Here is a 22,672-nt window from a genome sequence, read left to right on the forward strand (position 1 = left end):
TTGATGCGGCTACTCGTGAAGTCGGTCCACCTCTCACCCATGGACCTCATATATAACGCAGTAACAAGCCTTGCTAATATTAGCAAATGACATTCAATTATTAAACCAAATGGAAACAAAAAATAAATAAAAAAACAAATAACAAACACATAGGTATCACACCTACATTGCTCGTATATTGGTTTCTATACTTGCAAGCATGAGCTGAAGCTGCTAAACCCATATACTTTGAAGGGTTAATTGTTTCATATGCTTTCGAAACACACACAAGGTGTTTTTAATTAATCAACTGAGAAGGTTTCCTGGCTCCACCTATTAAAACAAAGCATATAAGTCTATACCCTTGAGTCCCAGTGAGTGAATGAATGCCATGACTAAGAGCACTTGACGTGCTTGAAACGCGTAGGCTCACTATACCTACCGATTACTTGGTGCCAAGTCTGCCTGTTATCGAATTTTAAACAAGCTTTTTTGATACGAATAAAATTGGGAATACGTTCCTATTTAACCACATTCCTGCAGCGCTGGATCAATTCTTTCTATCCTACTATTGCCTACCGTGGACCGTTGCGGAGATCCGAGCGAAGCAGGACTATCAGTATTTGGGCTGGTGAGCTGGAGGTTTCCTCTCCCTGTTCTAAGCTATAGTCTTGCTCTGATGTTTTTTCTGAATAAAGGTTTTGTTTTGGCACACCCCATGTAGTTTTCATTTTTGCAGCACTTTTGGAATGGAAGACATCAAGAGTGTCAATAGCTGCAGTAGGTCTTTAAAGAAATTCTGTAATTCTCAGAAACTTCTCTCAGCATCGTGTATTCTGCTACTGAGACAGACTGGCTGGGACCAATTGGCAGTTGTCTGAAATCTCCACAGGTAGATGGTTTTCTGGACAGTGCAATGATTGACATCTAATAGTTTGACCATTTTCCCTTTCCAGAATCATAGACATCCAGAACCTTTCTGAAGGCCTCCGAGCGCTCTGGATCTCGGCATGGTGATACCACACATTTCACTAACAAAGGAAAACCAAACGTCAGAGATTTAAATGTGACATGTTCCTCCTGGATCCTGTCTAAGTCTGGAATCACACATGCGGTTTTTTTAGGCAAATCCAAGAGTGTTTTAAAAGGAATTGGGAAATATAATGAAGGACTTACACTTTTCTTTCTGGCTGGATCCACTTCTGGCTTTGAAGTGCAGTTTTCCATGCGCTTTTTTGAGCTAAACTGCATGTGTGATTCCAGTTCACAAATAGCAGTTTTGCTTCAGAAATGTGTGCGGCTGTTCCACTCATCTGAAAGGTGATTTCAGAATTCATGTGCATGCTGCACAAATAATCGAACTCAGATGTATGGAACTATTTAGTTTCAGAAATTTCTACTACAAATCTGCCGCAAGTGAATCTACCCTGAGGATTAAAACAGACGGAATGTCAACCACAACCATACCCACATAGGTGACAAATGGACACACGATTTAGCCGGTAAATATTGGGGTATTACAAGAAAAATTCGCGTGATTTTGGGCGCCAACCTTGATTCTAATTCAGTGATAAAAGGAAATATCATAAGTATATTTATGAAAATAAATCTGTGAATATTTATTTTATTCAATTAGAAAGTTAGTTTGTTAGTGTTTTTTTTCTTCAATTCCATCACCTTCATCTTTTTATGCTGTTTTAATTAAAGTCAAATATAAAAAAGTCCATATATGTTAAAAACAAAAAGTTTACATTGTCCTTACTGTCACTCTGGATTCTCCTGCAGTGTGGGGGAATTTATGAATATAGTAATAAGAAGCGAGGTTCATGGTGATAATTCAGCTTCTCTGCTTTGTAAGTAAACCAGGCTCTTCTTTTCTTCCTTATGTCCACAATACTTTTCCTTGTCACAGTTGATAACAGGTAAATATAATTTGGGTGTTTGACAGATCCAGGCTAATTCCACCCAAAAATAAATAAAAAAAACCACACTTATTGGCTGTTTAAACCATTACTGACCGCCAATACGCCTTTTCACGATCCCTGCTCTAACGGGTCAGATTGATATCAGTATCAATCTCACCCGTTTAACCCCTCAGATGCGCCACTCAATAGCGAGCGCCGCATCTGAGTGGTTTTGGAGAGAAAAAAGGGAGCACCTGTTCTCACCCACTGGCACCCAGCACATGATCACAGAAAGATGGCGTCTTTGATGGCAGCCGGAGGGCCTAATAAAAGCCCCCAGGTCTGCCTGTAGCGTATGCCTGCTAGGTCATGCCAGAGACATGGTTTAGCAGATGCCTGTCTGTTTTACATGGACAGGCAGTAATACACTGCAATACAGAAGAATTGCAGTGTATTGTAAAAGCGAGGATCACATAGTGAAGTCCCCTAGTGGGACTAGAAAATGTAAAAAAAAAAAGTGAATAAAAAAAAAGTGAATAAAAAATAAAAACACCTTTTCTCCTTACGAAATGCTTTATTATTGAAAAAACAAAAACAAATAAAAAAGTTACACATATTTGGTATCGCCACGTCCGTAACAACCCCAACTATAAAGTTATAACATAATTTAACCCACACGGTGAACACCGTAAAAAATAAAATAAAAAACCATGCAAAAAAGAAATAAATAAATAATAATAATAAAAAAAAATCCATGTTTTCTGTGACTCCTGCCTTAAAAAAAATGTGATAAAATGTGATCAAAAGTCGCATGTAATCCAAAATGGTACCAATAAGAACTACAAGTTTTATGGCAAAAAAAGCCCTCATACAACTGCAGCTATGGAAAAATAAAAAAGTTATGGCTCTTCAAACATGGAGACACAAAAACAAATAATTAAAAAAAAAGTGTTTTTACTGTGTAAAAGTAGTAAAACATACATAATCTATATCAATTTGGTATCGTTGCAATCGTAACAACCCACTGAATAAAGTTATGGTGTTATTTATACCACACTCTAAACAGCGTAAATTTGGGATGCAAAAAAGTGTGTCGAAATTGCTGAATTTTTTTCTATCCCCACAAAAATTTTTTGTATAAAAGTTGATCAATAAATTCTATGTACCCCAAAATGGTGCGGTTAAAAAATACAACTTGTCCCTCAAAAGACCTAATCAGCTATGTCGACAAAAATAAAAAAAAGTTAGAGCTCTTTGAATGTGACGATGGAAAAACTTAAAACATAGCTTGGTCATTAAGGCCTAAAATAGGCTGGTTAATAAGGGGATAAAGTCTGTGAATAATCTGATGTGTTTAAAATATATATTTTTTTTGCACTTATAGCATTTCCCACATTCTAAACGAGGTTATGGTTTCTACTCCATGTGAATTCTCTGCGGAGTTCCAAAATGTAAATTTCTATGTAAAACATCTTCTACATATAGAACATCAAAATGGCTTCTCCCCTGTATGTTTTCTCCGATGAGCCCTAAGTTTGCCTTTAGTAGTAAAACATTTCCCACATTCTGAACATGAATATAGTTTCTCCCCTGTGTGACTTCTCTCATGTATAACAAGACTTGATTTAACTGTAAAACATTTCCCACATTCTGAACATGAAAATGGCTTCTCTCCTGTATGACTTCTCTCATGTTTAGTAAGACGTGATTTCTGTGTAAAACATTTCCCACATTCTGAACATGAATATGGCTTCTCTCCTGTGTGACTTCTCTCATGTATAACAAGATCTGATTTATCTATAAAACATTTCCTACATTCTGAACATAAATATGGTTTCTCTCCTGTGTGACTTCTCTCATGTGTAACTAACAAGAGCTGATTTATCTGTAAAACATTTCCCACATTCTGAACATGAATATGGCATCTCTCCTGTGTGACTTCTCTAATGGATAACAAGACTTGATTTCTCTGTAAAACATTTCCCACATTCTGAACATGATTATGGCTTCTCTCCTGTGTGAATTCTTCTGTTTGTTAAAAGACCTTAAATTTTTGTGAATTTTTTACCACATTGAAACCTTTTACCCCCTTTCTGAGCTGTACTTGTGGTAACAATCTGTGATTGGTTGGTAGAAGGTTCCTCATGATTAGTGGAATTATGTGATAGGTCTTTACTGTGATGTCCTGGATGTATATTAAAGGGAATGTGTCGCTAGAATTTTTTTGTAATTTTTTTTTAGTTAAACAGTTAGTGTATAAATTATTAAACATTGTTCTAATTTTTTAATTTTTTCACGAGTCAGGAAATATTATAAATTAGATTCTAATTTATAACATTCCCCAGTGCTGGTCACTAGATGGAGCAATTCCCAAAATTGCAGCATTGGCATGTGGTAAAGCAACCACATTGCTTTAGGCTGCAAAATTTGAGAAGACACACTCGCTCTAGTGAGCTCACAGAATCCCCCCTCCCTTATCCTGGCTAGTGCCAGGAGAAAAGAGGGGATTGAACGTTCAAACCTCCTACACTGTGTGTCGCCATTTTTTGAGCGAACACACAGTGTAGTAGGTTTACATACAGTAGTAATCACACACTAAAACATGTACATACACAGAAATAACTTACCTGCTCCTGCCGCCGCCGCTCCCTCCGGTCCATCCGCTCCGTCTGCTCCCTCCGCTCCAAGTGCTTGCATTAGAACACAAGTCCGGAAGCCGCGACCGGAAGTAGTAGTCTTACTGTCCGGCCACGGCTTCCGGTCCACAAGAAAATGGCGCCGGACTTCGCTCGGCCGAAGACCTTCAATTTGGACTGTGTGGGCATGCACCGTTCCCACACAGACGGCGTACAGCATAGTGAATGGAACGGGTCCCGTTCGCATTCACTATGGGGCTGTATGTGCCGTATTTCATGTCTGTATGTGTCGTTAATCGACATATACAGGGATGAAAAAAAAATGGCAGCTCCCATAGACAAGAAAAAGTTCAAAAATAAAAAAAAGTAAAACACAAACACACAAATAAATACAACATTTTTTAATAAAACACTAAAAGCAAATTGATATAAAAATTCTTTTTTTCGCGACACCCTTCCTTTAAGGGTAATGAGGTTTTCCACTGAAGACTGCTGCATCATATCTTCATTTTCTACTTTATAATTTGGCAATAATGTGAAGTTTCCCTCAGAGTTCTTACTGGGATCTTCTGTTAGGATTTTAAAAAAAATTTGATTTTGTTTCACAAGAAACGTTGACAAATTTATAATATTTGTATTAGGTTGGAAACACACATGCAGTCTTTTGAGCCAAAGTCAGAAGTGGATCAAGCAGGAAGATGTTTAAGCCAAGCCTATTGACTCCATTCCAGCCTTATAACGCTTTGTATAACACTTTAAAATAAATCCACAACAGTCCAGCATTCTGGTCTACACTCAGTCCTCCACTATTAATTTATTACATAATGCTTGACGTAATAAAAAAAATTTTTTTGAAAACCAGAACCTTGTCAATGAAGCCTGTCCTCTGCCAACACATTTGACTGTTTAAATACTAATAAGACATACACAGTCTTAACTTAATATTGTTACAGACAGTCTAATATTGCCCACTGTCTACATTTAACAAATGTCATGAGACAAATCACAAATCTCAGGATGAATTCATGGACATGATAATGAGGTCTGTATATCCTAATGGCTGAACAGTTACCGGCTCTCAATTTTATAGAACATCTGTGGGATGCAGTGAATAGACAGAGTGAAGTTAATAATCAGAATTTGTAATAAAGGTTTCCAGTACATAGTAATATCATTCCACTAAGGGTCCTATCAAGTACTGATAATGTGAACCTAAGGAAAGGAAGTAGCCTTATTCAAGTTTTAGTAATGTGACAATTTAATAGCAAATTTTTGTTCTATTTCTCTGCCAACTTATATGTATTTGGTCTTATTTTTCTCAGAACATATAAGGCTTCGATATTGTGTAATAAAATAAGTGATATATTTAACTGTGATGGAGTGGGCGAGTCGTAGAGGAGAAAACTCAGCTGGATGTTTTAAAACGTCCTTGTAGAGATAGGTGTGGACCACCAGGACATTTATAATCTATGGGCAGTCAGCAACTGGTTAAAATAGGTGCTTCCTAATAATCATGGATCTGTTGAAAACTTCTTAAAGACCCTTAAAGCGTACCTAATTTTTAGACGACTTTTCAGAATATTCTCTTACATGTGTGTACAGCAGGAATAACACTATTTCTGGTACTTACATGACTTGTATCTGGCATTCTTTTAGCAGTTTTCCCTCTGCAGGCTCTATCTCTCAGTTTTCCTGGAGGTAGTGGGTGGAGCCTAACTGCTATCATGTCTTCTATACACTGCACACAGAGCAGAGAGCTATGCTGGTCTACTATCTCTCTGTAGCACACCCTTAGAAGCTGCAGCAGCATGGAGCACATCATACAGCAGTAAGGAGCAGTGTAGCGGAAAATCCAGCACAGAGGTGACATATAACTCTTACCATCAGTCTATGTGTACTCTCTCTGCTTTTGATCCCCCTCCACTCTTCAAAGACTTTTATTGATAACAGCATCTATATATTTGTGCTCCTGCTCCCTTATTCTGCTTCCCCTTCCTTTCCCATAGACTTCTATAAGCAGCAGCGTCCGTGTGTCTCTCACCTAGTGGCACTAACTTCACATAACATTTTCATGGATAAAACAGCTAAACTATAACAGTAAGTAAATTACAAAGTTGATATATATCAGGAATACTATTAGATTACCACAAGCTGTTTGAAAAGTTAGTGTCCATTTAAAGAAGATATGTTCCAAAAGTGCTATTTAGTGTATAGTAGATTATAGCGGAGATCTGATTGCTTGATATTGCAGCCTAAGGTTGTACTATGGAAATATCCTGAAGACAACTTGTCCCCTTGTGATTTGTGTGCAGATTTGTCATGGGAACCTTGTGTGTTTTCTAATAGCTCCTCAATTCTTGTCCGAGGTTCATATTAAATATAGAACTATAATGAAGATCTTTCTTCTCAGCTGTTATTATTAGATGATTTGTAATGGAAGAACCAAATAAATAACAAAGTACAAAGGCAATCACCAAAATGTATGTGTTTTTTCATTTCGATTGACTCCTAAAATGATGTTTAACTGGTTGAGGACTGCCCACTGTGTATATACGGTGCAGGTTTAAGTTTGCTGCCTGAGTCATTGAGCAGCTAAATGTCAGGTCCCCGGTCGTCAGAGACTGCCAGGGACCCTGAAAAGAAGACAAAATGTGTTTTTTACCACTTGTGTTCTCTGCACTCATGTACACAACGCTCAATGAGGTCTGCTGCCTCTATTGATCCCGGTGGTCATGTAACTGGTCACACGATCGCAAAGATGCTGGTAGTAAGAGGCTACTGCTGTATCTAACTAGACCCAGCACAGCCCTATCATTGAAAATAGTCACGATAACACGGCTGATCTCCCCTGCTGTAAAGCGCCGGTTACAGAGGAAAAGTATAGTGTAAAAAAACAATAAATTAAATAATAAAAGTTCCCCAAATGTCTTTTCTGATGGAAAGGCCATAAAAATAAAAGTTAAAAAATAAAACAAAAAATAATGAAGAAAAAAAATTACACATAAACCCCTACTTTAGTACGTTTTCAACTACATGTACGTAAAAAGCGAAGTATGGAGTGCGCTCACGGGCCAAGCGCGCTCCATACTCAACGCGTTTCAGCTTAGTAATACAGCCGACACCTTACTGCAACGGGTGGTATCAAAGATCATTTGATTCCGCCCGTTTAGCCCCTTAGATGCCGCAGTCAATTGCGATTGCAGCATCTAAGGCATTAGAAAAAAGGGCCGGCCGGCTTCAAAAGCTCATCGGTCCTTCCGCAATGCGATTGCATGGTGCTGATGGTTGTCATGGCAGCCTGGGGGCCTAATGAAGGCGCCCTGGTCTACCATTTCCATACTGTAATTAAGTCCTGCCAGAGGCCTGTAAAAATAACGATATACTGCTATACATTAGTGTTACAGTATACAGAGCAAGCGATCGCTAGTTCAAGTTCCCTGGGGGGGGGGGGGGGGGGCTAATGAAAAAAAAAACAGTAAAAAAAAAAACATAATAAAACTAAAAGTAAAAAAAAAAAAGCCTTTTCCCACCTGTTCTCTAAAGCAATGTTAAAAAAATAAATAAAATTAACATAACTGGTATTTACCACATCCGTAAAAATGTAAACTTTTACAATATAATGTTATTTAACCTGCACGGTGAACGCTGTACAAAAAAATAATAATAATTATTGTTGTTTTTTTGTCACCTTAGCTCCCCTAAAAAATGTACTAGAAAGTGAAAAAAAAAAATTCACATGCATCCCAGAATGGTATTAATAAAAACTAAAGCTCGCCCCACTAAAAAATAAGCAATCGCACCCCTCAATCAAGCAAAATGTTTTCCAATATGATGTCGTTTTATCTCGAAATTGTTCATTTTCTTAACAAATAAAGAAGAAAAAGCCCCCCAACATTTGTAAGAAAAATTCTTCAGAGTACGGAAATACCCTATATGTGCTCATAAACTGCTCAGAAGGGAAGGAACACAGATTTTGATGGATTAGTTTCTGGGTGCCATGTTGCATTTGCAAAACCTTTGGGACCAAAACAGTGGAAACGCCCCCAAAAGTGACCCCATTTTGGAAACGACACCCCTTAAGACATTTATTAGGGGTGTAGAGCATTTTGACCCCACAGGTGTTTTCCAGAAATGAATGCACTGTGGATGATAAAAAGTGAAAATTGCAATTGTTCCACAGATATGCCATTTCAGAGTTCAATATGTTGTGCCCAGGTTGTGCCACTGGAGACACACACACCCCAAAAATAGTTAAAAGGGTTCTCCCGGTTATAGCAATACCATATATGTGGTAGTAAACAGCTGTTTGGGCACAGTATAGGGCTCAGTATTAAGGCAGCGTCTTTTGGAGCCTGGATTTTGCTTGGTAGTAGTTCTGTTTGGGTATTACTGGTGATTCAGTTTATAATGTGGGGGCATATGTAATCTGTGAGGAGTACATCGGGGTAATCTGTGAGGAGTACATCAGGGTATATGTAATCTGTGAGGAGTACATCAGGGTATATGTAATCTGTGAGGAGTACATCAGGGTATATGTAATCTGTGAGGAGTACATCAGGATATATGTAATCTGTGAGGAGTACATCAGGGTATATGTAATCTATGCAGAGTACATCAGGGTATATGTCATCTGTGCAGAATACATCAGGGTATATGTAATCTGTGCAGAGTACATCAGGGTATATGTAATCTGTGCAGAGTACATCAGGGAATATTTAATCTGTGCAGAGTACATCAGGGTATATGTAATCTGTGCAGAGTACATCAGTGTATATTATATAAGTGATCACACATAGCACCTAAGAGACAGTACTGATAATCAGTGTATATTATATAAGTGATCACACATAGCACCTAGGGGACAATCCTGATAATCAGTATATATTATATAAGTGTTCATACATAGCACCTAGGGGACAATCCTGATAATCAGTATGTATTATAGAAGTGGTCATACATAGCACCTAGGGGACAATCCTGATAATCAGTATATATTATATAAGTGATCACACATAGCACCTAGGGGGGCAATCCTGATAATCAGTGGATATCATATAAGTGATCACACATTAAAGGGACAATCCTGATTTTCCGTATATATTATATAAGTGATCACACATAGCACCTAAGGGACAATCCTAATAATCACTATATATTATATAAGTGATCACACATAGCACCTAAGGGACATGACTGATGGATTACTGGCATCTTTCTTGTTACGTTCTAGAAGAGGTTTATGAATTCGCACCATTACGGTTGTACAACCGACATATTGAACCTGGCATTGTAGTGAGCGGATTAGATAAATGACGTGATGTATTATAATCTATATCTGTCTTACTAGTGTACACCCCGTTATCTGTACAAGACGAATAACTATTTGTAGCTCTGTTATAATTCCGGGATCGTCTTTTTATGACCACGGTGGATATAACCTTCAGTGGTGACAAAAGTATGACTCTGTACTTCACTCTCACATAAACTCGGAGGGAGACATTGTCCTTGTGTTGGGTTCTCTCTGTAATAACTCTTACACCATCCCGAATAATGTCATCCAGTCCTGACCTCAAATGGGAAGACACTTTACAATAATGTTTCTGAGCTCCTTATACTACACGCTGAAAGAAGTCGTAAAATATTTTCTTTTATAAGTCCGGTCATTATTTTTGGGATGATAACAATTACGTATAGTTAAAAAAAAAACATAATAAAACACTTTGTAAGGTGACTATAAAGTTATAACATAATTTAACCCACACGGTGAACACCGTAAAAAATAAAATAAAAAACCATGCAAAAAAGAAATAAATAAATAATAATAATAAAAAAATATCCATGTTTTCTGTGACTCCTGCCTTAAAAAAAATGTGATAAAATGTGATCAAAAGTCGCATGTAATCCAAAATGGTACCAATAAGAACTACAAGTTTTATGGCAAAAAAAGCCCTCATACAACTGCAGCTATGGAAAAATAAAAAAGTTATGGCTCTTCAAACATGGAGACACAAAAACAAATAATTAAAAAAAAAGTGTTTTTACTGTGTAAAAGTAGTAAAACATACATAATCTATATCAATTTGGTATCGTTGCAATCGTAACAACCCACTGAATAAAGTTATGGTGTTATTTATACCACACTCTAAACAGCGTAAATTTGGGATGCAAAAAAGTGTGTCGAAATTGCTGAATTTTTTTCTATCCCCACAAAAAATTTTTGTATAAAAGTTGATCAATAAATTCTATGTACCCCAAAATGGTGCGGTTAAAAAATACAACTTGTCCCTCAAAAGACCTAATCAGCTATGTCGACAAAAATAAAAAAAAGTTAGAGCTCTTTGAATGTGACGATGGAAAAACTTAAAACATAGCTTGGTCATTAAGGCCTAAAATAGGCTGGTTAATAAGGGGATAAAGTCTGTGAATAATCTGATGTGTTTAAAATATATATTTTTTTTGCACTTATAGCATTTCCCACATTCTAAACGAGGTTATGGTTTCTACTCCATGTGAATTCTCTGCGGAGTTCCAAAATGTAAATTTCTATGTAAAACATCTTCTACATATAGAACATCAAAATGGCTTCTCCCCTGTATGTTTTCTCCGATGAGCCCTAAGTTTGCCTTTAGTAGTAAAACATTTCCCACATTCTGAACATGAATATAGTTTCTCCCCTGTGTGACTTCTCTCATGTATAACAAGACTTGATTTAACTGTAAAACATTTCCCACATTCTGAACATGAAAATGGCTTCTCTCCTGTATGACTTCTCTCATGTTTAGTAAGACGTGATTTCTGTGTAAAACATTTCCCACATTCTGAACATGAATATGGCTTCTCTCCTGTGTGACTTCTCTCATGTATAACAAGATCTGATTTATCTATAAAACATTTCCTACATTCTGAACATAAATATGGTTTCTCTCCTGTGTGACTTCTCTCATGTGTAACTAACAAGAGCTGATTTATCTGTAAAACATTTCCCACATTCTGAACATGAATATGGCATCTCTCCTGTGTGACTTCTCTAATGGATAACAAGACTTGATTTCTCTGTAAAACATTTCCCACATTCTGAACATGATTATGGCTTCTCTCCTGTGTGAATTCTTCTGTTTGTTAAAAGACCTTAAATTTTTGTGAATTTTTTACCACATTGAAACCTTTTACCCCCTTTCTGAGCTGTACTTGTGGTAACAATCTGTGATTGGTTGGTAGAAGGTTCCTCATGATTAGTGGAATTATGTGATAGGTCTTTACTGTGATGTCCTGGATGTATATTAAAGGGAATGTGTCGCTAGAATTTTTTTGTAAATTTTTTTTAGTTAAACAGTTAGTGTATAAATTATTAAACATTGTTCTAATTTTTTAATTTTTTCACGAGTCAGGAAATATTATAAATTAGATTCTAATTTATAACATTCCCCAGTGCTGGTCACTAGATGGAGCAATTCCCAAAATTGCAGCATTGGCATGTGGTAAAGCAACCACATTGCTTTAGGCTGCAAAATTTGAGAAGACACACTCGCTCTAGTGAGCTCACAGAATCCCCCCTCCCTTATCCTGGCTAGTGCCAGGAGAAAAGAGGGGATTGAACGTTCAAACCTCCTACACTGTGTGTCGCCATTTTTTGAGCGAACACACAGTGTAGTAGGTTTACATACAGTAGTAATCACACACTAAAACATGTACATACACAGAAATAACTTACCTGCTCCTGCCGCCGCCGCTCCCTCCGGTCCATCCGCTCCGTCTGCTCCCTCCGCTCCAAGTGCTTGCATTAGAACACAAGTCCGGAAGCCGCGACCGGAAGTAGTAGTCTTACTGTCCGGCCACGGCTTCCGGTCCACAAGAAAATGGCGCCGGACTTCGCTCGGCCGAAGACCTTCAATTTGGACTGTGTGGGCATGCACCGTTCCCACACAGACGGCGTACAGCATAGTGAATGGAACGGGTCCCGTTCGCATTCACTATGGGGCTGTATGTGCCGTATTTCATGTCTGTATGTGTCGTTAATCGACATATACAGGGATGAAAAAAAAATGGCAGCTCCCATAGACAAGAAAAAGTTCAAAAATAAAAAAAAGTAAAACACAAACACACAAATAAATACAACATTTTTTAATAAAACACTAAAAGCAAATTGATATAAAAATTCTTTTTTTCGCGACACCCTTCCTTTAAGGGTAATGAGGTTTTCCACTGAAGACTGCTGCATCATATCTTCATTTTCTACTTTATAATTTGGCAATAATGTGAAGTTTCCCTCAGAGTTCTTACTGGGATCTTCTGTTAGGATTTTAAAAAAAATTTGATTTTGTTTCACAAGAAACGTTGACAAATTTATAATATTTGTATTAGGTTGGAAACACACATGCAGTCTTTTGAGCCAAAGTCAGAAGTGGATCAAGCAGGAAGATGTTTAAGCCAAGCCTATTGACTCCATTCCAGCCTTATAACGCTTTGTATAACACTTTAAAATAAATCCACAACAGTCCAGCATTCTGGTCTACACTCAGTCCTCCACTATTAATTTATTACATAATGCTTGACGTAATAAAAAAAAATTTTTGGAAAACCAGAACCTTGTCAATGAAGCCTGTCCTCTGCCAACACATTTGACTGTTTAAATACTAATAAGACATACACAGTCTTAACTTAATATTGTTACAGACAGTCTAATATTGCCCACTGTCTACATTTAACAAATGTCATGAGACAAATCACAAATCTCAGGATGAATTCATGGACATGATAATGAGGTCTGTATATCCTAATGGCTGAACAGTTACCGGCTCTCAATTTTATAGAACATCTGTGGGATGCAGTGAATAGACAGAGTGAAGTTAATAATCAGAATTTGTAATAAAGGTTTCCAGTACATAGTAATATCATTCCACTAAGAGTTCAGGCTGTTCTAAGGGGAAAGAGGGTCCTATCAAGTACTGATAATGTGAACCTAAGGAAAGGAAGTAGCCTTATTCAAGTTTTAGTAATGTGACAATTTAATAGCAAATTTTTGTTCTATTTCTCTGCCAACTTATATGTATTTGGTCTTATTTTTCTCAGAACATATAAGGCTTCGATATTGTGTAATAAAATAAGTGATATATTTAACTGTGATGGAGTGGGCGAGTCGTAGAGGAGAAAACTCAGCTGGATGTTTTAAAACATCCTTGTAGAGATAGGTGTGGACCACCAGGACATTTATAATCTATGGGCAGTCAGCAACTGGTTAAAATAGGTGCTTCCTAATAATCATGGATCTGTTGAAAACTTCTTAAAGACCCTTAAAGCGTACCTAATTTTTAGACGACTTTTCAGAATATTCTCTTACATGTGTGTACAGCAGGAATAACACTATTTCTGGTACTTACATGACTTGTATCTGGCATTCTTTTAGCAGTTTTCCCTCTGCAGGCTCTATCTTTAATTCTCAGTTTTCCTGGAGGTAGTGGGTGGAGCCTAACTGCTATCATGTCTTCTATACACTGCACACAGAGCAGAGAGCTATGCTGGTCTACTATCTCTCTGTAGCACACCCTTAGAAGCTGCAGCAGCATGGAGCACATCATACAGCAGTAAGGAGCAGTGTAGCGGAAAATCCAGCACAGAGGTGACATATAACTCTTACCATCAGTCTATGTGTACTCTCTCTGCTTTTGATCCCCCTCCACTCTTCAAAGACTTTTATTGATAACAGCATCTATATATTTGTGCTCCTGCTCCCTTATTCTGCTTCCCCTTCCTTTCCCATAGACTTCTATAAGCAGCAGCGTCCGTGTGTCTCTCACCTAGTGGCACTAACTTCACATAACATTTTCATGGATAAAACAGCTAAACTATAACAGTAAGTAAATTACAAAGTTGATATATATCAGGAATACTATTAGATTACCACAAGCTGTTTGAAAAGTTAGTGTCCATTTAAAGAAGATATGTTCCAAAAGTGCTATTTAGTGTATAGTAGATTATAGCGGAGATCTGATTGCTTGATATTGCAGCCTAAGGTTGTACTATGGAAATATCCTGAAGACAACTTGTCCCCTTGTGATTTGTGTGCAGATTTGTCATGGGAACCTTGTGTGTTTTCTAATAGCTCCTCAATTCTTGTCCGAGGTTCATATTAAATATAGAACTATAATGAAGATCTTTCTTCTCAGCTGTTATTATTAGATGATTTGTAATGGAAGAACCAAATAAATAACAAAGTACAAAGGCAATCACCAAAATGTATGTGTTTTTTCATTTCGATTGACTCCTAAAATGATGTTTAACTGGTTGAGGACTGCCCACTGTGTATATACGGTGCAGGTTTAAGTTTGCTGCCTGAGTCATTGAGCAGCTAAATGTCAGGTCCCCGGTCGTCAGAGACTGCCAGGGACCCTGAAAAGAAGACAAAATGTGTTTTTTACCACTTGTGTTCTCTGCACTCATGTACACAACGCTCAATGAGGTCTGCTGCCTCTATTGATCCCGGTGGTCCTGTAACTGGTCACACGATCGCAAAGATGCTGGTAGTAAGAGGCTACTGCTGTATCTAACTAGACCCAGCACAGCCCTATCATTGAAAATAGTCACGATAACACGGCTGATCTCCCCTGCTGTAAAGCGCCGGTTACAGAGGAAAAGTATAGTGTAAAAAAACAATAAATTAAATAATAAAAGTTCCCCAAATGTCTTTTCTGATGGAAAGGCCATAAAAATAAAAGTTAAAAAACAAAACAAAAAATAATGAAGAAAAAAAATTACACATAAACCCCTACTTTAGTACGTTTTCAACTACATGTACGTAAAAAGCGAAGTATGGAGTGCGCTCACGGGCCGAGCGCGCTCCATACTCAACGCGTTTCAGCTTAGTAATACAGCCGACACCTTACTGCAACGGGTGGTATCAAAGATCATTTGATTCCGCCCGTTTAGCCCCTTAGATGCCGCAGTCAATTGCGATTGCAGCATCTAAGGCATTAGAAAAAAGGGCCGGCCGGCTTCAAAAGCTCATCGGTCCTTCCGCAATGCGATTGCATGGTGCTGATGGTTGTCATGGCAGCCTGGGGGCCTAATGAAGGCGCCCTGGTCTACCATTTCCATACTGTAATTAAGTCCTGCCAGAGGCCTGTAAAAATAACGATATACTGCTATACATTAGTGTTACAGTATACAGAGCAAGCGATCGCTAGTTCAAGTTCCCTGGGGGGGGGGGGGGGGGGGGGGGGCTAATGAAAAAAAAAACAGTAAAAAAAAAAACATAATAAAACTAAAAGTTAAAAAAAAAAAGCCTTTTCCCACCTGTTCTCTAAAGCAATGTTAAAAAAATAAATAAAATTAACATAACTGGTATTTACCACATCCGTAAAAATGTAAACTTTTACAATATAATGTTATTTAACCTGCACGGTGAACGCTGTACAAAAAAATAATAATAATTATTGTTGTTTTTTTGTCACCTTAGCTCCCCTAAAAAATGTACTAGAAAGTGAAAAAAAAAAATTCACATGCATCCCAGAATGGTATTAATAAAAACTAAGGCTCGCCCCACTAAAAAATAAGCAATCGCACCCCTCAATCAAGCAAAATGTTTTCCAATATGATGTCGTTTTATCTCGAAATTGTTCATTTTCTTAACAAATAAAGAAGAAAAAGCCCCCCAACATTTGTAAGAAAAATTCTTCAGAGTACGGAAATACCCTATATGTGCTCATAAACTGCTCAGAAGGGAAGGAACACAGATTTTGATGGATTAGTTTCTGGGTGCCATGTTGCATTTGCAAAACCTTTGGGACCAAAACAGTGGAAACGCCCCCAAAAGTGACCCCATTTTGGAAACGACACCCCTTAAGACATTTATTAGGGGTGTAGAGCATTTTGACCCCACAGGTGTTTTCCAGAAATGAATGCACTGTGGATGATAAAAAGTGAAAATTGCAATTGTTCCACAGATATGCCATTTCAGAGTTCAATATGTTGTGCCCAGGTTGTGCCACTGGAGACACACACACCCCAAAAATAGTTAAAAGGGTTCTCCCGGTTATAGCAATACCATATATGTGGTAGTAAACAGCTGTTTGGGCACAGTATAGGGCTCAGTATTAAGGCAGCGTCTTTTGGAGCCTGGATTTTGCTTGGTAGTAGTTCTGTTTGGGTATTACTGGTGATTCAGTTTATAATGTGGGGGCATATGTAATCTGTGAGGAGTACATCGGGGTAATCTGTGAGGAGTACATCAGGGTATATGTAATCTGTGAGGAGTACATCAGGGTATATGTAATCTGTGAGGAGTACATCAGGGTATATGTAATCTGTGAGGAGTACATCAGGATATATGTAATCTGTGAGGAGTACATCAGGGTATATGTAATCTATGCAGAGTACATCAGGGTATATGTCATCTGTGCAGAATACATCAGGGTATATGTAATCTGTGCAGAGTACATCAGGGTATATGTAATCTGTGCAGAGTACATCAGGGAATATTTAATCTGTGCAGAGTACATCAGGGTATATGTAATCTGTGCAGAGTACATCAGTGTATATTATATAAGTGATCACACATAGCACCTAAGAGACAGTACTGATAATCAGTGTATATTATATAAGTGATCACACATAGCACCTAGGGGACAATCCTGATAATCAGTATATATTATATAAGTGTTCATACATAGCACCTAGGGGACAATCCTGATAATCAGTATGTATTATAGAAGTGGTCATACATAGCACCTAGGGGACAATCCTGATAATCAGTATATATTATATAAGTGATCACACATAGCACCTAGGGGGGCAATCCTGATAATCAGTGGATATCATATAAGTGATCACACATTAAAGGGACAATCCTGATTTTCCGTATATATTATATAAGTGATCACACATAGCACCTAAGGGACAATCCTAATAATCACTATATATTATATAAGTGATCACACATAGCACCTAAGGGACATGACTGATGGATTACTGGCATCTTTCTTGTTACGTTCTAGAAGAGGTTTATGAATTCGCACCATTACGGTTGTACAACCGACATATTGAACCTGGCATTGTAGTGAGCGGATTAGATAAATGACGTGATGTATTATAATCTATATCTGTCTTACTAGTGTACACCCCGTTATCTGTACAAGACGAATAACTATTTGTAGCTCTGTTATAATTCCGGGATCGTCTTTTTATGACCACGGTGGATATAACCTTCAGTGGTGACAAAAGTATGACTCTGTACTTCACTCTCACATAAACTCGGAGGGAGACATTGTCCTTGTGTTGGGTTCTCTCTGTAATAACTCTTACACCATCCCGAATAATGTCATCCAGTCCTGACCTCAAATGGGAAGACACTTTACAATAATGTTTCTGAGCTCCTTATACTACACGCTGAAAGAAGTCGTAAAATATTTTCTTTTATAAGTCCGGTCATTATTTTTGGGATGATAACAATTACGTATAGTTAAAAAAAAAACATAATAAAACACTTTGTAAGGTGACTATAAAGTTATAACATAATTTAACCCACACGGTGAACACCGTAAAAAATAAAATAAAAAACCATGCAAAAAAGAAATAAATAAATAATAATAATAAAAAAAAATCCATGTTTTCTGTGACTCCTGCCTTAAAAAAAATGTGATAAAATGTGATCAAAAGTCGCATGTAATCCAAAATGGTACCAATAAGAACTACAAGTTTTATGGCAAAAAAAGCCCTCATACAACTGCAGCTATGGAAAAATAAAAAAGTTATGGCTCTTCAAACATGGAGACACAAAAACAAATAATTAAAAAAAAAGTGTTTTTACTGTGTAAAAGTAGTAAAACATACATAATCTATATCAATTTGGTATCGTTGCAATCGTAACAACCCACTGAATAAAGTTATGGTGTTATTTATACCACACTCTAAACAGCGTAAATTTGGGATGCAAAAAAGTGTGTCGAAATTGCTGAATTTTTTTCTATCCCCACAAAAAATTTTTGTATAAAAGTTGATCAATAAATTCTATGTACCCCAAAATGGTGCGGTTAAAAAATACAACTTGTCCCTCAAAAGACCTAATCAGCTATGTCGACAAAAATAAAAAAAAGTTAGAGCTCTTTGAATGTGACGATGGAAAAACTTAAAACATAGCTTGGTCATTAAGGCCTAAAATAGGCTGGTTAATAAGGGGATAAAGTCTGTGAATAATCTGATGTGTTTAAAATATATATATTTTTTGCACTTATAGCATTTCCCACATTCTAAACGAGGTTATGGTTTCTACTCCATGTGAATTCTCTGCGGAGTTCCAAAATGTAAATTTCTATGTAAAACATCTTCTACATATAGAACATCAAAATGGCTTCTCCCCTGTATGTTTTCTCCGATGAGCCCTAAGTTTGCCTTTAGTAGTAAAACATTTCCCACATTCTGAACATGAATATAGTTTCTCCCCTGTGTGACTTCTCTCATGTATAACAAGACTTGATTTAACTGTAAAACATTTCCCACATTCTGAACATGAAAATGGCTTCTCTCCTGTATGACTTCTCTCATGTTTAGTAAGACGTGATTTCTGTGTAAAACATTTCCCACATTCTGAACATGAATATGGCTTCTCTCCTGTGTGACTTCTCTCATGTATAACAAGATCTGATTTATCTATAAAACATTTCCTACATTCTGAACATAAATATGGTTTCTCTCCTGTGTGACTTCTCTCATGTGTAACTAACAAGAGCTGATTTATCTGTAAAACATTTCCCACATTCTGAACATGAATATGGCATCTCTCCTGTGTGACTTCTCTAATGGATAACAAGACTTGATTTCTCTGTAAAACATTTCCCACATTCTGAACATGATTATGGCTTCTCTCCTGTGTGAATTCTTCTGTTTGTTAAAAGACCTTAAATTTTTGTGAATTTTTTACCACATTGAAACCTTTTACCCCCTTTCTGAGCTGTACTTGTGGTAACAATCTGTGATTGGTTGGTAGAAGGTTCCTCATGATTAGTGGAATTATGTGATAGGTCTTTACTGTGATGTCCTGGATGTATATTAAAGGGAATGTGTCGCTAGAATTTTTTTGTAAATTTTTTTTAGTTAAACAGTTAGTGTATAAATTATTAAACATTGTTCTAATTTTTTAATTTTTTCACGAGTCAGGAAATATTATAAATTAGATTCTAATTTATAACATTCCCCAGTGCTGGTCACTAGATGGAGCAATTCCCAAAATTGCAGCATTGGCATGTGGTAAAGCAACCACATTGCTTTAGGCTGCAAAATTTGAGAAGACACACTCGCTCTAGTGAGCTCACAGAATCCCCCCTCCCTTATCCTGGCTAGTGCCAGGAGAAAAGAGGGGATTGAACGTTCAAACCTCCTACACTGTGTGTCGCCATTTTTTGAGCGAACACACAGTGTAGTAGGTTTACATACAGTAGTAATCACACACTAAAACATGTACATACACAGAAATAACTTACCTGCTCCTGCCGCCGCCGCTCCCTCCGGTCCATCCGCTCCGTCTGCTCCCTCCGCTCCAAGTGCTTGCATTAGAACACAAGTCCGGAAGCCGCGACCGGAAGTAGTAGTCTTACTGTCCGGCCACGGCTTCCGGTCCACAAGAAAATGGCGCCGGACTTCGCTCGGCCGAAGACCTTCAATTTGGACTGTGTGGGCATGCACCGTTCCCACACAGACGGCGTACAGCATAGTGAATGGAACGGGTCCCGTTCGCATTCACTATGGGGCTGTATGTGCCGTATTTCATGTCTGTATGTGTCGTTAATCGACATATACAGGGATGAAAAAAAAATGGCAGCTCCCATAGACAAGAAAAAGTTCAAAAATAAAAAAAAGTAAAACACAAACACACAAATAAATACAACATTTTTTAATAAAACACTAAAAGCAAATTGATATAAAAATTCTTTTTTTCGCGACACCCTTCCTTTAAGGGTAATGAGGTTTTCCACTGAAGACTGCTGCATCATATCTTCATTTTCTACTTTATAATTTGGCAATAATGTGAAGTTTCCCTCAGAGTTCTTACTGGGATCTTCTGTTAGGATTTTAAAAAAAATTTGATTTTGTTTCACAAGAAACGTTGACAAATTTATAATATTTGTATTAGGTTGGAAACACACATGCAGTCTTTTGAGCCAAAGTCAGAAGTGGATCAAGCAGGAAGATGTTTAAGCCAAGCCTATTGACTCCATTCCAGCCTTATAACGCTTTGTATAACACTTTAAAATAAATCCACAACAGTCCAGCATTCTGGTCTACACTCAGTCCTCCACTATTAATTTATTACATAATGCTTGACGTAATAAAAAAAAATTTTTGGAAAACCAGAACCTTGTCAATGAAGCCTGTCCTCTGCCAACACATTTGACTGTTTAAATACTAATAAGACATACACAGTCTTAACTTAATATTGTTACAGACAGTCTAATATTGCCCACTGTCTACATTTAACAAATGTCATGAGACAAATCACAAATCTCAGGATGAATTCATGGACATGATAATGAGGTCTGTATATCCTAATGGCTGAACAGTTACCGGCTCTCAATTTTATAGAACATCTGTGGGATGCAGTGAATAGACAGAGTGAAGTTAATAATCAGAATTTGTAATAAAGGTTTCCAGTACATAGTAATATCATTCCACTAAGAGTTCAGGCTGTTCTAAGGGGAAAGAGGGTCCTATCAAGTACTGATAATGTGAACCTAAGGAAAGGAAGTAGCCTTATTCAAGTTTTAGTAATGTGACAATTTAATAGCAAATTTTTGTTCTATTTCTCTGCCAACTTATATGTATTTGGTCTTATTTTTCTCAGAACATATAAGGCTTCGATATTGTGTAATAAAATAAGTGATATATTTAACTGTGATGGAGTGGGCGAGTCGTAGAGGAGAAAACTCAGCTGGATGTTTTAAAACGTCCTTGTAGAGATAGGTGTGGACCACCAGGACATTTATAATCTATGGGCAGTCAGCAACTGGTTAAAATAGGTGCTTCCTAATAATCATGGATCTGTTGAAAACTTCTTAAAGACCCTTAAAGCGTACCTAATTTTTAGACGACTTTTCAGAATATTCTCTTACATGTGTGTACAGCAGGAATAACACTATTTCTGGTACTTACATGACTTGTATCTGGCATTCTTTTAGCAGTTTTCCCTCTGCAGGCTCTATCTTTAATTCTCAGTTTTCCTGGAGGTAGTGGGTGGAGCCTAACTGCTATCATGTCTTCTATACACTGCACACAGAGCAGAGAGCTATGCTGGTCTACTATCTCTCTGTAGCACACCCTTAGAAGCTGCAGCAGCATGGAGCACATCATACAGCAGTAAGGAGCAGTGTAGCGGAAAATCCAGCACAGAGGTGACATATAACTCTTACCATCAGTCTATGTGTACTCTCTCTGCTTTTGATCCCCCTCCACTCTTCAAAGACTTTTATTGATAACAGCATCTATATATTTGTGCTCCTGCTCCCTTATTCTGCTTCCCCTTCCTTTCCCATAGACTTCTATAAGCAGCAGCGTCCGTGTGTCTCTCACCTAGTGGCACTAACTTCACATAACATTTTCATGGATAAAACAGCTAAACTATAACAGTAAGTAAATTACAAAGTTGATATATATCAGGAATACTATTAGATTACCACAAGCTGTTTGAAAAGTTAGTGTCCATTTAAAGAAGATATGTTCCAAAAGTGCTATTTAGTGTATAGTAGATTATAGCGGAGATCTGATTGCTTGATATTGCAGCCTAAGGTTGTACTATGGAAATATCCTGAAGACAACTTGTCCCCTTGTGATTTGTGTGCAGATTTGTCATGGGAACCTTGTGTGTTTTCTAATAGCTCCTCAATTCTTGTCCGAGGTTCATATTAAATATAGAACTATAATGAAGATCTTTCTTCTCAGCTGTTATTATTAGATGATTTGTAATGGAAGAACCAAATAAATAACAAAGTACAAAGGCAATCACCAAAATGTATGTGTTTTTTCATTTCGATTGACTCCTAAAATGATGTTTAACTGGTTGAGGACTGCCCACTGTGTATATACGGTGCAGGTTTAAGTTTGCTGCCTGAGTCATTGAGCAGCTAAATGTCAGGTCCCCGGTCGTCAGAGACTGCCAGGGACCCTGAAAAG

The 22,672-nt window shown here is 37.5% G+C and overlaps 1 pseudogene; it reads right to left on the reverse strand.

Annotated features, from left to right (window-relative positions):
* Positions 1 to 281: 281 nt before the first annotated feature.
* Positions 282 to 22,672, reverse strand: part of LOC142700976 (uncharacterized) — a 135,978-nt pseudogene continuing 113,587 nt past the window's right edge.

The sequence above is a fragment of the Rhinoderma darwinii genome, chromosome 1 (genome assembly GCF_050947455.1).
Source record: "Rhinoderma darwinii isolate aRhiDar2 chromosome 1, aRhiDar2.hap1, whole genome shotgun sequence".
NCBI lineage: Eukaryota > Metazoa > Chordata > Amphibia > Anura > Rhinodermatidae > Rhinoderma > Rhinoderma darwinii.